At 39.9% G+C, this 7,866-nt stretch overlaps 1 pseudogene; it reads left to right on the top strand.

Annotated features, from left to right (window-relative positions):
- The first annotated feature begins 3,596 nt into the window (after positions 1-3,596).
- LOC127220190 (arylamine N-acetyltransferase 3-like) lies at positions 3,597-6,505 on the top strand (annotated as a pseudogene).
- The last annotated feature ends 1,361 nt before the right edge of the window (positions 6,506-7,866 follow it).

The following is a 7,866-nucleotide window of genomic DNA, read 5'->3' as shown; positions in this document are numbered from 1 at the left end:
TGTTCTCTCTGTTCCAAATATAGGTGTATTATAAGGTACTACTTCCCCTCCCCCCACAGCCAGTGGTCATTGGAAGGTAGGGGAAAAAGTAAGGACAAAATGGGAAAAAAGAAAATAGGTTACAGTTTGAAATGGGCATTTGACATTGTAGTGTAGCAGCTGGGAGATGCTGATGAGATGGCATGGCTCAGCGAGAGGTAGAACTGCCACCTAGTTGGTGAAAAGGGAGGATGGAGGTTAAAGGGCAAAATTAACAGAAGGTTCCTGATTGACAGCTTGGACAATGTGAGGCAGTACCGGCTGTGCCTCAAGCAAACCCTCTACATCACTTAGAACACAAATCCTCCAACTCCTGTCACCTTTGACTGATATCCTATCACAGAGGCTGTATTTTGGTTTATTCATCCCATTCAAGCACTTGCCATTGGGGATCGTCAGGCACAATCTCACCATGAAAGTAGGAAAACAAATGAGATGAACTAGGGCAGTAGATACCAAAGGGTTGGCACCAGGTGTCAAGTATCCTGAAAATCCATTTTAAAATATAGTGTTTAGGAAGATATCTAAAAGTCAGAACAATGCCATTAGTGTTAATAAAATAGTGGCTGAAAACACTATATGAGACATGCTTCTATTGATACCAAGGAAGCTGGGATTTTCTTTTGTGGATTCTTAGTTCCATTAATACAAGAATTTTAAAATTCACTTAAAAGGAAACTCAGACCATTTTATTACAGTTTTAGAGAAAATGAACAAGGCAAACTAGGTGAAAAACTTGGCAGCTGTTGGAAGGGATGAGGGAGATGGAGGGGAAAACCATGCTTTTTAAGTTAGACATGGAAACTATAGAAAGGGAGGTAGGGGCTTCAAGGAAACAAGAAGAAAGCCCAGAACACCCAGGGAAGCATTCTGGCTTCTGAGTGCTCTGCTCTGCTTCTAGAATGCCAACACTCAACCACTCAGGAATGTTGCTTCCCTTCCCCAAGATCTCACCCCCACCCCTACTCAATTTCTCACCTGCAAAACAGTTGCTTCTACCCTGTTGTCCAGAAAGAACTTTTAAAATGTCATCTCCTCAAGCACTTTCCACTGGAGACTTATCTGTCACTATCTCCAGCTATGGACACTAGCTACCTTTAGATTTATTTTGGGGCCATTCCTGCTCCTTGGCTGCAAGAAGCTGTCATTGGAGCCATTTCTGAGTTGCTGGTCTCCTGAACACTGGAGACTGTTGGTGTGGTCTTTGAGTGTGGCCAGCCCAAACACTTCTTTTCTGTCCAGATAGTTAAAGGGCTGCCTTGGCTGGGTTCTGGGGTTAATGCACAGTGATGTGGACAAGAACAAAGCAAACAGAAAAGAGATAGAGAGCAGGAAAACACACTCAAATAGAGTAAAACAAGTCAATGACTCTTTGCAATCCTTTTCTTCAGCAAAAACAGAAGTCCCTCAAGTATGCATATAAGACCCCACTCAAGTCTTTGTTTATTTGACTTGTGCTGTTGTAACCTTCAAGTATGACAATGTAGCCTGCCTAGCTGGCAGAAATGGGAATATACGAATGAGACACATATGTCCATTCCTTGCTATCAGACTGTTAAAGCAATGGGCCCCAAGGATTTAGAATTCCATCAGGAGCCTCTTTCTGGGGGAAAAAAGACTCCTTGCTTTAAAGGAGGTAGGGGGAAATCTGCAGCCAGTGGAGTATATTTACAATTTGGGAAAGAAGATTGTCAGAGGATGTTGCAGGAAATACCAGCCTTTCAGGGAAGTCTGGGCTGAGACCATAGCGGGCACCCTACCTTGGCTTTCTTATTCATATTTCTCATCTTCTAGTTAAGCCTCATGTTGGTGCCTTGCAACTAGACTTGAGGGGTAGCTGACTTTCTTCCTTCCCCTTCCCAATGTTGACTAATCTCCCTTTTCTGTTTTTCACTATTAATGTAGCTCTTTTAATGTGCATATTGAGGACCAATGGCCAAAACTGGCTAGCTGAGTCATAGCTGCTTTCATTTATGAACCGATATCATAGTCAGTCAATCTGGACCAGTCTGCTTTTAAGTCTTCTTTGTTGGATTCCAGTTCAAACCTTCATATGTGGTTAAAAAAGGGTGGTGGTGGGGGGTTCTTAGCATAAACAAAACACATGACAATGCATGCTGAAAGAAGATGCAGATAACACCCCAACGTTTTCCCAAGAACACACTTTGTGTCGTGGTTTTTAGAGATCCTCTATAATTGAGCCCTTAAAACAATCCTTTTGTTTTCAAGATAAGTCGTGTTTTAATTAGCCCATCATTTGCACTCAGAAGAAGAAGCACTCCAAGATTCCTGAATTCAAGTTGTGCTGTGCTATCTAGAACAAGTATGCTTCCTGTACGATGGTAGTGGGCTTCCTGAGTATCCTTAGCCTGTCTCCTCTGACTCTTCTAGGATGACAGTCAAGGTGAAGGGGAAAGTGTACCCTTCACAGAGGTTCCACAGCAAGCCTGGGAAGCCAACACCACTTGTATTCAGCTCTTTTCTTGGAAATTACTTTCTGAGTATCTTTAGCATTTTACCCTGAATCCCAGCTTAACTAACAGAGTTTAAACATAGCCCCAGAATATCTAATATTTGTTGTGTTACCATGATCTTAGGATACCAATTCTCCTTTAAAAAAAATTTATTCACAGATTAAGATTTTATAACCCACAGCTAGCCAAATACCAACAGAGATTTAAAAGTCAATCAATAAATATGACATCATACCAACATATGGAGAGAGGGAAGCAGATGGAGTGATAAAAAAAAAGTATTATGGTGGCATAAACATTTTAAACACCTTGCTTCAAATGAAGTATAAAATAATTCTGAATGGGAAACCCAACCATCTAGGTCATAATCATAGTGCAGTGTGTGCAGGAAACTTTTGTACCAGCTGCTACTTTCCATTCCATATACAGTGGGCTTTTTGGGTATCAACAAAGCTTTGATGTACTCAGGGTAAACCCTACCTAGTTTATTCTCATTGGGTCTGAACAGTGGAGATGAAGCGCTTATGCTGATGTTGAGGAAGAGAACAGTTACATGCTGGATGAGAAAAAGATACCTTAATGGGTTTAGGAGAAATTGTACTGGCATCCACAAAAGAGAAGTTGGGGAACTGGCAATAACGGAGTTAGGTGGGCTTTAAGAGAAAATGTATATGCAAGAGGGAGATGGAGATGTTGAACTAACGACTGTTTAACTGTGGTGGTCCCTTGATGCCAGCTTATCTCACAGGCTGTGTCACAGCACAAACACTTAACATTGAGGCCAGTGCACAGTTGTTACATTTAAGGTCTCATTATTATGGCTCTTAGATGACAATTTGCAAAGTCATCCTTTTCAAAAGGAAGAAAACGTTTTGCTGTTTTGGTTTGACTTGTTGCTGTATTGTTTGGGTGAAATGTTACATTGTTACCTAATAGTTAAAGATAGTGTTGGACTCCATCCAGGTCTTTCTATCATTAGAGGATTTCATTCCATAACACCAATAGATTTGAATTAAATTAATAGTCTATGTTATTATCCATGTCTCTCTACAAGGTCTCACTGCCCTACCTAGACCCTGTATCATGGGCAGTCGTGTCAACTATAGGCAGTTACTGGTCCCAGATGTAAACTGTTTGAAATGGGGCCTTCCTACTTGATGTGAATCAGTTTGTGCAACCTGTTCTACATCGAGTGGCAAGAAAGATGACTTGAATAGTAGTCAATATTGTTACAACCCCTCTATAGTTTTCATTAATTTATAGCAAATCAAAAATGTCAGGTTTGCTCTAAGGACACTGTCTTCTGTGTGTTCTAATCACCATCTACTCTTCTCAATCTTCTGTGACTTTCCATGTATGCCTGATGTCCCTTGAATACCCCAAGAAGCTTACAGTTTAGAGCTTTTCCCCATTTGTTTCCCATATGTGCCCACAGGCTCAGTGTTGGCCACAGTTAGTTCTATGGAGGATTTCTTTGGTTACCTCATTTGATAAGGGAGGGTTTCCCTGTGTGCTTAGAGTCTTTGCTTTTGGGGGGGGGTAGATGTCTTAGTTAGGGTTTCTATTGCTGTGAGGAGACACCATGACCACAGCAACTCTTATAAAGGAAAACAATTAATTTGGTAGCTTACAGTTCAGAGGTTCAGTCTATTAATCATTAGGGTAGGGCATAGAGGCTTGTAATCAGACATGATGATGGAGAGGTAGCTGACAATCTTACATCTTACACAGCCAACAGGAAGTGATCTGTCTTACTGGGTGTGGCTTGAGCATAGATGAGACTTCAAAGCCCACTCCCACAGTGACACAATTCCTCAAACATGACCATACCTCCTGTTAGTGCTACTCTCTTTGGGGGGGCATTTGCTTTCAAATTACCACAGCAGGTTACTTAAAACAATCTCCTACATTGTTTTATTTGCTTACTCAGTTCCCCTGTGTCTGTTTTTCTGAAACCACAGAGTTGTGATAGTTAGATTGAGATGTTCCACATAGTCTCAGGCATTTGAATACTTGGCCCCCAGATGGTGGCACTGTTTGTGGAAGCTTAAGGGGTATAACCTTGCTGGAGGAAGTGTACCACAGGGGAAGGCTTTGAGAATAAATACACCCATGCCATTTCTAGTGTGTTCTCTCTGCTTGGTGCTTGCATTTGAAGATGTAGGCCACCAGTTTCTGCTCCATCCCCCTATCCTGCCTATCATGATGGTTATACATTGTTATCCTCATTAAGCTGTACATTCAAATAAACCTTGCCATGCTGCTTTGTCACAGCAATATCCTACAACACACAGGAAGTCATCTCAACACTTTATCAGTGGTATACACTTGGTGAATACTCAGTGAGTTTTTCTTGAGTGCACCAATCAATGTGTGAATGCATATCCAACTTTTTTAATAGAGCACATTGCATAGAGTAAGGTGCAGCTAAAGGGGAAACAGGGTGGTCAATGTCCTAGTTTTATATGTGCTGCTGTGCTAAAAGAATTTATGACACAAAGTAAGTTAGAGAAGGTAAGGGTTTATACATTATAGTTTATATGTTACAGTTCATTACCAAGACAAGTCAGGGCAACACTGGAAAGAAGATGAAGCACACCACCCCCCTCCCACACACACCACCCAAAGCCATATCCACAAGTCAATATGACTCTAGGCTATGGGAATTAAACTCCCTATGACAGTCAGGGATCATAAAGGTTCAGTGTTCTTTTGCTAACTACTCCTGTTTCCTTTAGGCACCGTTTAACTGTCTGTTTGATGGGCACCAGTTGGAAAGCCCCATTTGTTTATCATAGAAAAACACTTGTAATCCTCCACTTTACCACTTGCTACATTATCTAATCTAGATTTCTAACTTCTGATGCTTGAAAGATGGAAGAATGGCCAAACATTCCCTTCAGGTTCACTGATACTATTAAGTGAAATATGCATGTAATTCTTATTACAGATGTTTAAGCTAATTTTGTTTTTGTGTGTTTACATTTTCTTTTAAATAACTTTAGTGGTACAGACAATAATATTTGATTGTTTTGTTTTCCTTGCCTTAGGGGATTGTACACATTGAAGTATAATTTGTAAGGATTAGTTATCAGAACCCCAGAAACAAACTGGATTTGCAAACATTAACTGAAATCCTTCAGCACCAGATACCAGCTATTCCCTTTGAGAACTTGAACATCCATTATGGAGAATCCACAGAGCTGAGCTTAGGGGCCATCTTTGATCAAATTGTGAGGAAGAAGAGGGGCAGGTGGTGTATCCAGTTAAACCATCTTTTCTACGGGGCTCTGACCATGACAGGTTCTGAGATCACAGTGTTGGGAGGACCTTTTGCCTGCAAAAATGGCAACACCATCATTCACCGTCTGCTACAGGTGATCCTCAGTGACAAAAAAAAAAAAAAAAAAAAAAAGTGTACCATAGATGCTGCATCCCATTTTCCTGCTAGATATGAGAACCTCTGGAATTAATTTCTGGGAAGGACCAGCCTCAGGTGCCTGTCATCTTCTACTTGATAGAGAAAATGGAACTTGGTACCTGAACCAAACTGAAAGACAAAAATACATTCCAAACAAAGAATTCATTGATTCTAACCTTCTCAAGAACAACCACAAAACAACAACAATACAAAACAAACAAAACTATTCTTTTAATACTCTTGAACCTCAAATGATTGAAGATTTCAAGACCATGAGTGAAAGCTACCAAATATCTCCAACTTCTGTAATGGTAAATACATCTCCTTGCTCCCTGCAGAGGTCCATGGCTTAGTAGGCACCACTATTGCCTTCAAGAAGTTTAATTATAAGGACAATGTAGATCTGGTAGAGTTTAAGACCCTGAAAGAAAAAGAAGCAGAAATACTGAAGTGGATATTTGGTATTTGCTTGGAGACAAAACTTGTGCCCAAACACAGTAATGCTTTCTTTTTACTTCTTAGGGAAAAAGGTCTTCAGCATTTCTATATGTACTTAATACTTTCAGGGTAAAACAATCAAAGTATGCAAGTTAGGTAACAGACTAATAAGCCATGATTCATCATCACAAAGCTCATCAATGATTGACTGGTGGCTATCAACATTTGTCCCCTAAATTATGTGAAGAAAATCCTAGAACCAAATTGCTTTTCTATAAAATTACCCACTTCTATAACTAAATTACTTCTATGGAAATATGCCATTTAAAATTTAATCACAATAAAACTATTTTAGTGATGATGTGGTTGTCTTGATTTATACTATGAAATCTTCCATGTTAACTCCTTGCTGAATTCACACAAAGGTTTTAATGGCAGCCAGGTAAAGTGTATACTGAAGACACTATATTCACCTAGCAAAAATTCAGATTCATTTCCACAAAATGGCTTTAAATGATTTAAGGGACAAATAGGAAAGAATGAGGTACAGTGTCAGTTACAAGTAATTCTGAAAGCAAGAATAACACCAGTAAAAAGTACTGAGAGATAAGAAGGCAAGAACAACTCAAGTCCAAATGGATCAAAGACCTCAACATAAAACCAGCCACACTGAACCCCTTAGAAGAGAAAGTGGGAGGGACCCTTGAACAAATTGGTACAAGAGACTGCTTCCTGAACGAAACACCAATAGCACAGACACTGAGATCCACAATTAATAAATGGGACCTCCTGAAATTGAAAAGCTTCTATAAGGCAAAAGACAAAATGGCAGCCTACATACAGGCTGGGAGAAGATATTCACCAACCCCACATCTGACAGAGGGCTGATTTTCCAAATATACAAAGAACTCAAGAAGCTACTTACCAAAACACCAAATAATACAGTTAAAAGTGGGGCACAGAACTAAATACAGAATTCTCAATAGAGGAATCTAAAATGGCTGAAAGACACTTAAGAAAGTGCTCAACATCCTTAGTCATCAGGGAAATGCAAATCAAAACAACTCTGAGATACCATCTTGCTCCTGTCAGAATGGCTAAAATTAGGAACACCAATGACAGTTTTATGCTGGAGAGGATGTGGAGAAAAGGGAACACTTCTCTACTGCTGGTGAGAGTGCAAACCTGTACAGCCATATTGGAGATCAGTATGGCAGCTCCTCAGAAAAATGGGAATTAGTCTACCACAAGATTCAGCAATAACACTCAGGAATATGCTCAAAAGATACACAAAAACAAAGATATCTGTTCAATTATGTTCATAGCAGCCTTATTTGTAATAGCCAGATTCTGGAAGCAACCTAGATGGCCCTCAACTGAAGAATGGATACAGAAAATGTGGTACATTTACACAATGGAGTACTACTTATTAGGAAAAAACAATGCTATCTTGAAATTCACAGGAAAATGGATGGAACTAGAAGAAACCATCTT

Source organism: Phodopus roborovskii, unplaced genomic scaffold (genome assembly GCF_943737965.1).
Source record: "Phodopus roborovskii unplaced genomic scaffold, PHOROB, whole genome shotgun sequence".
NCBI classification, from domain to species: Eukaryota; Metazoa; Chordata; class Mammalia; order Rodentia; family Cricetidae; genus Phodopus; species Phodopus roborovskii.
The sequence above is the reverse complement of the archived record's forward strand: the minus strand, read 5'-3'. Positions and strand labels throughout refer to the sequence as shown.